Here is a 13,383-nt window from a genome sequence, read left to right on the forward strand (position 1 = left end):
ATATATATAACATATGTGTGTGTGTGCGTGTAGTGAGTGTATGTGTAGCGATTATGTGAAGGTAAACAGTTGAGGGATTGTATGTGGTGTGTGTGAGGGATGGTGCACTTGGAGAATATGAATTAAGTAGCTATTAAAACAAATAAGAATCGAATGATGACATTAATTTATTATTCTACGTAATTTCTTTCAAAGCTTTGTGTGGGTAAATCTTCTCTCCGCTCCTCAGCTATAATCTTGCACCATTTTTCCCTTTCAACGTCTTGTTTTGGGAATCTAGAATAAAAACCTTTTTTATCACTTAAAAACGAATTTGCTATTCCCGGGTTGTTTCTTTTTATAATTAAAGTAATTTATAAGATATGTATTAATATTATTGAATTGAAATCATTTATTTTATTTTCATTCAGACTTATTGGTCCATAATAATAAATAAATACATACATTATTACTATGAAATAGGCTTCTTTTACAAAAAATATAAATTAGCGACTCCATCATTCCATTTTTAACTATGTTCCACTTCATCCATCTTTTGTCGCCGTCCGCTCATTACTAGTATAGCGCGAGAGAAAGAGACAAACTGCGTAAGACCAAATCAAGGAATTTACTTTAATTATTCTAGAAAATAAATGTTTTTAGTAAGTTAGGAAGCCATTTTGGCCACAAATGCATAACATTATAAAATTATTAACAATTACTTACCGGAAATACGATACGTCATCCTTTTTTAACGTATATAAGGTGTTATTTTTGCACTTTTTTACGGAGCACTTAGGCATGTTGCCGACACGGCGGATGAAGCGCTACTGACCGCCCAATTGTGCTTAGAACATTTTCAAGCACAATTTGCTGCGGACACATTCTAAGCCGTGATGGTGCATCTAGGTAGTTTAGATCGATGTTATTACACTATTAAGTTGAGTTCCATAATTATGTATTCACTGGACACGCGTGCCACGTATAACCAGTAGACTAATGAATGATGCAAACATTGTATTAACATGGAAAAAAATGGATCTCTTGCATTTGTTCCCCACTCGAAATTGCCCCGTTGTACCTTACGTTAGTGCTATTATTCTGTAACAATAGTCAGATAGTCACGTAGGGTAAATCTGACTGTATTCTTCGAGAATGGTTTGAATCGTACGAGCCCGGTGCCAAGATATAATCTGTTATGGTGACATTATCTGCTCCGTATTGCCAACAGACGATCTGGGGCCCGTTTCTCGAAAGGTACAAGCCTTGTATTACAAATGCGTGAACTGTCAAATCGTATGGGTTGTCATGGAAACACACTTGTAATACAAGGTTTGTACCTTTCGAGAAACGGGCCCCTGGCCAAATGTCAAAATATCCGAATGGCTTCATTTCTTTAACCTTCAGTGTAACTTGAAGTTTATAAATTTTAAAAGTGGAATAGTTACTGCCTCGTGCGAGACGAACGCGACGGGAAAAATCGTGCGAAAATATCAGAAATGGAGGTCGATGATTTCCTCCTTTAAAACGAAGCCTATTGCAGAATGATATTTTAATAATGTCCAATTTACTCCGGTTAGCAACACTTAAATAAATATGTTCTACTAGCTTTCGCTCGCATTAGGAAGAAACAAAAAGTAGCCTATGTCACTCTTTATCCTATCAATTATCTCCTTAAAAAATCACGTCAATTCGTCGCTCCGTTTTGTCGTGAAAGACGGACAAACAAACAGACACACTTTCCCATTTATAATATTAGTATGGATTACTAGTTCTCAAAGTAGTAGGTACATTTCTAAATGTCAAGTGTTTATTAATTTTCACTACATCATATGTTGTATAAAAACATAAAAGAACTTAAACTACTAAACTTAAACTAACACGGAATATTTTTTTTTAATCTAGCCTATAATGGTGTCCCACTGCTGGGCAAAGGCCTCTCCCCTTAACCTCCATGACTCCCGGTTTAGTGCCTCTTCCGGCCAGTTGGTGAGGAAGGTGTCTGATCCATTTTTTTCCAAGTTATACAATGTTTGCATCATTAATATATGTACATAAAAATATTTACAAATAAAATTCAGGAGCAAGCTCATTTCTTGTCACGTTGAAACTTTAAAGGGCCATATGTACTGTAAAACGCTGTGCGATATACGTACGAAGAGGGGATATGTAACTTATTTGGATTTAAAACAATCCCTTCGGTCGTGTTTTAATTAATCGCTACTTGTTTCGAAATTCCTCTTTTTTGCACTTCCATCGTAATATATTATTATACAACACTGAATTTTGTCAGAGATTCAGGAATGAATTACGTTGTCCCTATAAAATTCTGAAGGTATAAAAATCTCGACATTGTATAAAGAGAAATCTAAAGATAATGTCCCCATTGTTAAAATAACTTAGTCTTTTAATTTTACTTGTGCAAACTTTGCCTTTTGTTTGTTAGAGCTTCATTTTACTTCTGGTCAAAGGTCTGATGAACCGGAGTCCTATTCTGTTATAAAAAATTGTTTTGGGATTCATTTTGTTTTGACACCACCTTGAGTCACCAATGAGTCGTAACTTGAAATGAAATGAAATATTTATTTCCAAGTAGGCATATTACAATGCGCATATGAACGTCAAATAAAGCTACGCCGGCTCTAACCCTATGCCTCAGCCTCGAGAAGATTTCAGTCCCCCCTCAGTTACTATGTTGGAGCGACATAGACTATCCTCTCATAAATCAATAATACAACTAGAAAAAGACCAAGCAGGTAAGTATGGTCGTGCGATAAATGATAAAACATCTGGCCGTCCCTAACGCACTTACAAATAGTGCAATAGGGACGGCCTGATGTTTTATCATTTATCACACGACCATACTTACCTGCCCTATGTCACAATAAGGTATTGTACACGTAGCGCCAATCATAATATGTATATGCTAGTCCTGCTGAGGCAGGTACCTACACTTGTAAACATTAAAATTTTGCTACGCGGTTAAATATTGAAATCTTTCGCTCGTTCAGGTAGGTATCAACTTATACACGTGAAGTTAAACAACAACATTGCCTCTCTTTAAAAAAAAACTATTCCTCTGATATTCTCAATACCGAGTAGTGGGGGCTACACAGGTATATGCATACGATAATTTTGTTGAGCGACGAAACAATAACATTTATCATTCATAACTCAATTCCGAATTAAAATTCAAAATTTGCTGTCCAACCTATTATTTACGGAACCATACAGTCAGCTAATGGATAGGATATTTCGGTGACGAGGCGAATCATTTCCCTGGAGTGGCATTACGGGCACTTAATGAAGATGTGTGAGTGGGGTCGTGTAGGTCTTTCACGTCTAAGCTGTGACCTTATAACGCAAAATGTTTTTAGAATTTTTAGATTAGCTAATTTACTTTTTTGCCACGAATTGGTCTATTCTCAGCAAATTGCTGGCGAGCACCAAAGATAAGGTTCCAAAATTGCGAATGTTCTCTTGAAAACTTTTCGGTATTGTTCTTCGCATGTTCATTGCCCTCATTTATACTTCGTTTTTTTTAGCATTAGAGAGACCTGTCAAGAACGAGATTCGAGAACGAGAACTACACATTCTGCGGATCGAACAGTGAATACGAGTTAATAAATATCTCGTATTTATTATCATGTTTAATTAATACATATATTACTCATAGTAATATGAATTTAATTTTTTTTTTAATTTTAATAAATTGTGTTTGCAATTTTTCATAGAAACGTTGTACATTAAAAAACCTAAAGAGGCAGAGTTCTCACACTCTGCTCTATTTTTAAATGTCACTGTCACTATTTTTAAATGTCACTGTCACTATCTACATACACTATCTACACTATGTACATACGTTCCGAGAAATCAGTGGCCGAAATCGAAGAAGGAAGGTTTACGACCACTGCTTCTTCGTTTACCTGTTTGACAGATAATTCTAATCTTCAAAGAAACGGAATATACAGTCGGTTCATCTTTACTTGTCCTATCATGTAAACAAACGAAACGTCAAGTATGATCGATGATTAATATCGATCGTTCCTAACGATAAGCTGTCATCCCAACATTACGACTCATAGACAATCTAGACTTCGTAATGTCAGGAGTTTTTGATGTTCGTAATTACAACTATTGATGAAAATCGTTTTAGAAATGATATTTTTCAGTTGTTTTTTGATTGATTTCAATACTTTGTGAGTTTATTTAAGTGTATAATAACATTTTTAGTAATGGTTAATGTGCAATTCCAGAGAAAAGTTAGATAATGTTTTCCAGCAGTGTTTGTTTACATGATTGGACAAGTAAGGTTGAACTGAGTGTAGGTGAATTGATAATAAAAGTTTTCTTTTGAAATTCCAGTAATTTAAGGAAATTTTCTACAACTTGTACAATGTACACATTGTTACCTACTTCCATCGTTAATCTTCCGATTTTAGCATCTTAAAATTAAATTGTTTGTAGAATGGTCATAACTTTTAGGAAAGATTTCTAATAGTGGATGACATTATTAAAGGGCGGATAAACTCTAAAAAGTCATCGTAATATTTGTGAGAAAAGTCTTGAGTAGATTTCCTAGTCGTTCCTTACTCAATTTTATAGTTTTTTGTTAGGACAATAAAAACTGAAGAATATAGATGACGACCGGTCTGGCTCAGTCGGTAGTGACCTTGCCTGCTGCGCCGCGGTCCTGGGTTCGAATCCCGGTAAGGGCATTTATTTGTGTGATAAACACAGATATTTGTTCCTGAGTAATGGATGTTTTCTATGTATATAAGTATGTATTTATCTATTTAAGTATGTATATCGTCGCTTAGCACCCATAGTACAAGCTTTGCTTAGTTTGGGGCTAAGTTGATCTGTGTAAGGTGTCCCCAATATTTATTTATTATTATTTTAATATCAAAAACAGTTTTTTTTATCCAGTAGAACGCCGTTCAACTCATACCATAACCTGGTAGCTTGCAGATTCTGAAGCAAAAATAAAAATAAACATACAAAGGGTTGCTTTTAAATAATTATCCAGATATTTTTACGATTCCATCCATGTCAGGCCTAAAAGTTTGTTCAGCCAGTTGTTGGCGATACAATGGTGCGACCCGCGTGAAGCTGACAGCTTTGAGTTACAGCCGGCATAGCCGAAGACAAGTGACAATCGGTGACGCTACGCGGTATCGAAACGCTGTCTGGCTCTGTCGCGGCACATAATAAGAGCGATAGGGAATGGAGTAAGTACTACGAAGCATAAGTGATTGTTCTATTGGCTAGGTACTCAGGCGTTGTCCGAGCCTCTCGAACTACGCATGACATTCAGACCCGTATGCGTCTCAATGGGGTCTCTCGCACTATTTTGTACATACCATTATATAATTATATATATATGATTTAGAGTGGACAGAAATACAGACAGAAATATTTGGCAGTACCGCATTGAATTTTGTTAATATATCAATTTTTTTTTTCGGGTGGAAGGTGATCTGGTATGAAAATATCACATTTGGTAAAGTTTAATGAAAGGCCGATTTTAGAAAAGTGATTAATGATGTATAGGATATCCTGAAGAACGGTTATAGCATCGCCTCCAAGGGAACCGTCATCTAAATACCAGAGGTTACTTAAATTTTGAATTTAATTTTGTGATGATGGGATGAATGACTAGGCTGAAAATGGCGGACCCAAGCGGATCTCCTTGCTGACAACCCATGCTCGATGAAATAGTTTTTTCTGCAAAGAATAATTTTGAAGGGGCTCCGTAGCATTGCCATAGGTAATTAAAAAGTGCAAGCAATTCTTTTTAGGGTTCCGTAGTCAACTAGGAACCCTTATAGTTTCGCCATGTCTGTCTGTCCGTCCGTCCGTCCGTCCGTCCGTCCGTCCGTCCGTCCGTCCGTCCGTCCGTCCGTCCGTCCGTCCGTCCGTCCGTCCGTCCGCGGATAATCTCAGTAACCGTTAGCACTAGAAAGCTGAAATTTGGTACCAATATGTATATCAATCACGCCAACAAAGTGCAAAAATAAAAAATGAAAAAAAATGTTTTATTAGGGTACCCCCCCTACATGTAAAGTGGGGGCTGATATTTTTTTTCATTCCAACCCCAACGTGTGATATATTGTTGGATAGGTATTTAAAAATGAATAAGGGTTTATTAAGATCGTTTTTTGATAATACATATTTATATTTTCGGAAATAATCGCTCCTAAACGAAAAAAAAGTGCGTCCCCCCCCCTCTAACTTTTGAACCATAAGTTTAAAAAATATGAAAAAAATCGCAAAAGTAGAACTTTATAAAGACTTTCTAGGAAAATTGTTATGAACTTGATAGGTTCAGTAGTTTTTGAAAAAAATACGGAAAACTACGGAACCCTACACTGAGCGTGGCCCGACACGCTCTTGGCCGGTTTTTTAACTTCTGTTAACAGAGCCCCGCGGTGGACCGAATTGAAAGCGTTTTTGACGTCTAATTTAACAAATACCTCAAAATCCGAACGATTCAAAAGCGTGCGCGCAGCGTGCACTGCTGCCTCGCAGCCGCCCTTGATCCCAAAGCCCAGCTGCTGAGGTTTAAAGGCGGTTGTCAATTGCTTTTTAAATTATATTATTTCCGAAGGTTGTCGCTGAATTTTTGCTATGGATGGCTAAAGGAAATATCAAATATCAAATCAAATCGTTTATTTGCAAGAATACAGTCAAGTTGATGGTATCAAACAAATGGAAGAGGCCATGCAAAATCTTATATAGAAAACTAGTTTCATACAGCGTTTCCTATAACTATAACTATGACTAGAAAATAGATCCTATTGGACTTAGAAAATAGTATATTCATTACTATACAAGTGCGAAAATGGAAGTTCGAAACGAGTTACGAATTTCCTTTTCGCACGTGTGTAGTGCGACGTTTTTCAGTACAGATTTATTTATTTATTTATTTATTTATTAGTAAAAACATGTTTACATGACATTACAGTAAAACCAATGCGTCACGAAACTTAGATAACAAAAAAGAGAGAAAATAAAGAGAACAATAATAAAAATAAAATTAAACAATGGATTTGGGCGATGACGTCACAGCGTGGCTCCGTTGCGTCGTTTGCCCCGGTGTGGGATTTGGCAGGTTGCCCCGGAACCGCCGAAAAACCACACCTTTCGGCCAGAAGTCTGCGCTCGCGATGGTGTCCTGCAGCGGCCGCGGCACGCGCACAACAAAGGAGCTGAAGTGCACGTAGTGATGGCCATCCGACGTTTTGACCTGGCATATAATGAACCACTTCTCGCACTAGTGCGTAATAAAAACACCATCTGTACTGAAATAGTACATTTCGTTATAAGTGCGAGAAGTATGTCATTACTTTACGAGTCCCGAGACATTTGCCACGAGCGGCACGCGAGTGGCAAAACTCGGGACAAGTAAAGAATAACATTCTCGCACGTGTGACGAACGTTTTTAATACAGTTGCGAAAAAACACTAGTACCACGAAATAAAACGATAAACAATCCTAACCCTCAATTTTCGCATTGACATTGACGCATTATTTGAAAATACAAAGGCGTATCTTTGAAGCTTTTAAACTTGCGTGCATATTTTCAATTTTGCTATTCATCCAACACAATTTATTTATTTCATTGTGTGCCATAAAAACACAAACATTTACGATATGGGACGATTGTTTAATGTATAACTAAATTTTAATTTAATCGATCCATTTATGTCCCGATGTATTGTAAATAACGTAAAATAATTATGACATATCGCGTAACATATTGAGGTTTTTGAACGTGCATTAAGTTAAAACATGGTAGACGCCTTTACTTTGACAGTAGAAGACGCGTTTCGTTCCAATCATATTCTGTTTACTTACACGACTCATTATGACCGGTTTTTCAAAGTATAAACCATTTTATAAATTATGTTTATTATCACTAAAAGTTAACAATTACATATGAAATATGAATGTTTTAAATATTAATCACTTAATAGTATGTTTATAGTTTTATCCGTTTTAATAAACTAGGCTTATATTAAAACAGCTCGGTAAGTAGTCGTAAAATGGAACGTATACTTTTCACGCACTAGTTCGTAAAATACAACTTCTCGTACGCTAAACAGACAAAAAACGGGCACTTTTTGAGCTACTGTATTAAAAAAACACTTATGATATACTTATTTACTACTGGGAATTGCGGCCTGTAGAGGAAAACATCCGGATATACAAAAAGCAAAAGCGACAGTGGAGGTCTACATTCTCGATTTATTACTTAATTTGAAAAAATATATCAAAGAAATGCTTTCAAAATATCTTCAATTTATTTCAACCTTTATGTAGGTAGGTACCTACTCTTTCAAGCCAGTAAAATAATCTTATTTATTACAAAACATTACTCGTTATTCATACGCAAAACATAATACGCGATACATTTGTAACAGTAATAACTTGTCGCCAAAATTACCTTTGTGATTTTTTTATTAAAGCACGCACGGCGGCGCCCTATAAATCTAGTGGTCGCACCAAAGATTTCTAAAGTATGGATAAGGCAATATCTACAAAAGATTCTCGTTTGATACGCCTATACATAATATGTTTAGTTGTTTACCAACGCGATTGTGGAGGTTGATGTGGAGGATTGTGGCTCATTCGATTTACGAAAACTGACATTTCATGTTGATTATACATTCATGTGGATAAAATTGCAAGTTGTGAAACAGGTCCAATCATCTTTAAAAATTAGAGATTTGCAACTACAGTTATGGATTGAGTTTCAAATTATGTGTCTTACATTTGTTGTGGGTCGGATAATTTGCCATATTCGCATAGTTTGCCACTCTTTACTCACATTTTGTCGTGGCCTTGCACCACTTTGGTGCCCGTTTGCCTCGTCCTTAGAAAATGGTATATAACTCAATGGGCCGCACCCACTTTACTGTCGTATCAATTGCTCGGAATTATTTGGGCTTTGTGCGTTTTATGTTTTTGTTTATAGGGGAATAGAGATATGGTTGAGGGTGGTTTTGTTAAATTAAACTTCTGTTTATCACCTTTTTGTCTGTTTAACCTTCGTATGTTTAACGAAAAATACGGTGGCATTACAAACTTGTAATAAACTATACAATTAGGAAACAAATCAAATGAACCTATTGAATATTTTTTAATTTGTTCTGTTTCAAGTAGTCACACCACTATATATGAATTATAAATAAAAACGACCAGACCCACTGGTTTCTGAGCCGGGAATCGAACGCTGGTCTTCAGCTTACGCGGCCAACGTCATTTTTGTATAAATTAAATTTTACTCACTTTTAAATTTTATTATAGTTACAACATTTCAATTTAAAATATTTGGGATTGTTTGATACAGTCAAATCATAGTAAAATTATTTTACAGGATAAAAAGGATGGAAATGAAATCTCATCAAAATATCATTACAGCTTATAAATTTCATTTTCTTTGGATTATTGACGGAATTAAAAACTCGGTGAGGTACGTTAGGTCTTTGGAGAAAATGCCACCGCCTGTCTTTCAGTATTCTGACATCCGATCGTACTATTTTTCGAACCACTTAACATAATACTCTCACTAAAACAACACAACGCGTAGCATACCTAATGGAAAGTATTCCCATGAACATGTCGCAACATGTTCGCCGACACGTCCCCAGGGCTCCATGACATGTTTCAACTGTCTCGCCTAGGACGCGCGCCATCTATTACACATTTACACGTGATTATCCGTCATAGCGCAGCCACTATTCTTAGGTGTTGCCCTTTCGTAGTCGCTGGGGATATGAAGGACTACTTACACTTAAAGTGCCCTTGCGGTTAGCAGGACATATAACCTCATATTATACAAGGCGTAATTTGTTACGGCTCATGGAAGCCTGGGTTCCGCTTTGACAACTAATCCAAGATTTGGCTTCGACACCAGTTTTACGAAAGCGATATTTTACCATCAGTAGATCTGTCTGCTCGTTTGCCTCTTACCCCATAAAAAAGCGACTGCCATTTGACCTTCCATTCCAAGTAGTAACTAGGTCTTACTGGGATAAATCCAGTGTCCTCACGGTGTTTTCCTTCACGGAATTTAAACAAATTTTACACATACGTTCCGGAAAAATTTTGGTAGGTATATTGCCATCACTTGGTACGAGCCGGAGTTTGAAGCCGCAACCTCCGGATTAAAAGTCGCACGTTCTTACAGCTAGGGTACCAGCGCTTCAAGTGATAAATTATGTAAAAACAGAAATATTGGTAAACAACATTAATATCAAACAACTCTACTTAAGGTAGGTACAGCGGGGCAAATCTCGACTGGGAGGCAATTGTCACTAATCCATTTTTTCCATTATTAGTCAAGTGTAAAAATATGGGTGCGTACAACTTATCAAAAATATGTCCCATAGCACTTTATGTCGGCGGAATAAGGTCTCGGTACATATTTTTGAGAGGATAAAATCGATACGTATTTTTGCACTTGACTGTAACCGGTGGACCATAGAGGTAGACAGAGAGAGTTTCACTGAAGACTAGTTGTGACATAACAATGGCGGACGGTGTCAATTTAGTGTTATCATATCACAAAAATTTACCCTACAGAATAAATGTGCCACGTGCAAACACCATATAAAATCAAAATGAAACGTGTCTAAAAAAAAAGTTCACCGAGTGCAAACACCATTAAAAATGCAATTTAACATAAGAAAAAGATGTGTTGTGTATTTTTTATTACATGTCAGTTTATTATTACACATATAATATAAAATAATTACTCCAACCAAAGAATTAAACATGACATATTCAAAAATTGAATTTAAGCATTTATTACTCGGGAAATTCTCAACGCCTATTTTTTGAAAATATAAAATCACAATTAATAATTTCGCCATTCACCTTAATAATCTATATATTACATAATGAATAATAAAAAGGACATTACCCCATAAATTACCCCATTTAACTTACTCGCCACATTAGTATTTTCCAGTTTGCTGATTTATGACCATTAATTAAATCGTGATTTTACTTACTATTAAATGTTAATTGATTAAGTCAGCCGTGAAAAGTGACATCGTATTTATATATTTTTTTCTTTCGATTGGTGTCATTTTTGCATAGTTTGACAGCGCATATAGGCATATTTTCTCATATTTCTTAAGATATTTTCGCCACGGGCGCCTCGATCCAACTGACAGGACATTAGTGGATGAGGTTATAGACAGAGCTGTCAATGTGGATGATAGAATCACAGTTTTTTAGTATTGAGCGTTACGTCCGTATAATATTAGGTCCATGCGGTGGACACTCTGTTTAATAATGCAAACATTGTACAACATGAAAAAAATGGACCACTTACATTTGTCCCCAAGTCGAGATTTGCCCCGCTGTGCCTTATAATAAAACAAATATCAACCCAACCTACACTTTGTTTGCTTCCATCCGAACCGAACTTAAATCCGACTAGAAAGGGTTTATTTGCCCTCTATATAATCTGCCCGTAATATATGGAAAGATACAATTCTGCTAATCTGATTGTCAATATCGTAGTTTAAGGATCAGCTTATAATACACGGCTTACACTCACCCAATTCTAGTAATCTTCTACTAAAGATGAGCTGCGGAAATATTCCCGTTCCCGTTTGTGTATCATGTTCTCGGTTTTCGGTATTTTGTCATAACTTTATGAATGAACAAATGAATGTATATGACTGAATCAATGAATGAATGAACGAATGAATGAATTAGTGTATGAGTGAATGTATAATGAATGAAGAATTGAGCAAAGACACCGTTCAAAATCAAGTTTGGATTCGCAAGCTGCATCAGAATGTTCCAGGCTTCAGATCAGTAACCGTGACTATATTTACCTTCCTATCTGTTCTCAGAATTATTAGACCGAGAAAGTCGGTTCTTTGCATGACTTTGCCCATAAGTATAAAGAGTGAAAATTCCTTGACTAAAATAACCTAAATTAGCTTTTACTAACGCTGCAATGCAATGGGTTCCTAAACATCGTAGATTCTTTATAGCATGCAACAGCTTTTTGTACCGAAATTTCTAGTTGTATTTAATTTCTTCGTCAGATTCACTCATTTTGGTATGGTTTGGTATTACATCCTTCTCGCGGTCCTGGGTTCGAATCCCGGTAAGGGCATTTATTTGTGTGATGAGCACAGATATTTGTTCCTGAGTCATGGATGTTTTCTATGTATATAAGTATGTATTTATCTATTTAAGTATGTATATCGTCGCTTAGCCATAGTACAAGCTTTGCTTAGTTTGGGGCTAAGTTGATCTGTGTAAGGTGTCCCCAATATTTATTTATTTATTCTTGAGCTACCGTGGGACTCAGTCAATCTGTGTAAGAATGTCCTATAATATTTATTTATTTATTTATTACATACTCTTTTTAAGAGGCCACCTTGAATATTAAAATCAGCCAGATATAAGCAGTTGCATAACTGTTTTACTGCAAAGACTTTTCCCCGACCTACTTTTATCTGACATATTAGTAGTTTTAGTTAATGACATTTTTCAAATTGGAATATACCCGAATGTGCTTAAAAATACACGTGGGGCATTTCTCAGGAGGCGCGTTTTTACGTGTCCGAGGCAAAAAACGTCAGAATGGACTGTTCTAAAAATCTGAATTAAATCAGGCATAATCTTTAGCCTCTGTTCTATTTGGTACACCTTAACATTATTTATTTATTATTTGTATGATATGAGTAATAAAATATTAAATGCGAAAAATGACCGTCGGTGGGCGTGTCCCGCACTCAGAATTTGCAAAACAAAAAATCATAACTCAAAATGGAGTTGTTGATCGCAGTTGTTATAGATATTCACGTATAAGGTATTAGTTAACCTATCATATTTTATGTATAAAAATAATATGTTAGCTAAACTCATCGAGTAAAGATAAATTTACCATGTGTCCCGGGCTAGTGACTGATTTCGGTGTAATTTTTTAAACATGACAGTACTCTTACAAATTAGTAGATCAGGGACGTAGTAGCACAAATATAGTTAGTGTTAGCTATGTTTTAACCATTCAGTGTAGAGGAGATGAAGTACCGTTTTATAAAGGGGACTTTTTTAAGGTTTCTCAGTCGTTCGCTGGGCTTGGTCCCATGTTTTTTAAGATTCGGTGGAGTGAATTTACTCCCACAGTTTAGGTCCATTTGTCGTTATGTAAGGTAGGGTAAGGTGGTTGACAGTGGGTCGCTGATGCACAATAGGTCACGCACACTACGACGAATCCAAATACACTATTATTAATTTATTACGCGCCATGGATACCTCTGGCCAACACGTACCTACTAGCTCAGTGCCCACGGGACCGCGCGAACAGAACGTCGTGTCACAGTATAAAACCAGTAATAACTCTTCTTACAAACTTCACGCCGCGCG

Source organism: Leguminivora glycinivorella, chromosome 8, assembly GCF_023078275.1.
Source record: "Leguminivora glycinivorella isolate SPB_JAAS2020 chromosome 8, LegGlyc_1.1, whole genome shotgun sequence".
NCBI lineage: Eukaryota > Metazoa > Arthropoda > Insecta > Lepidoptera > Tortricidae > Leguminivora > Leguminivora glycinivorella.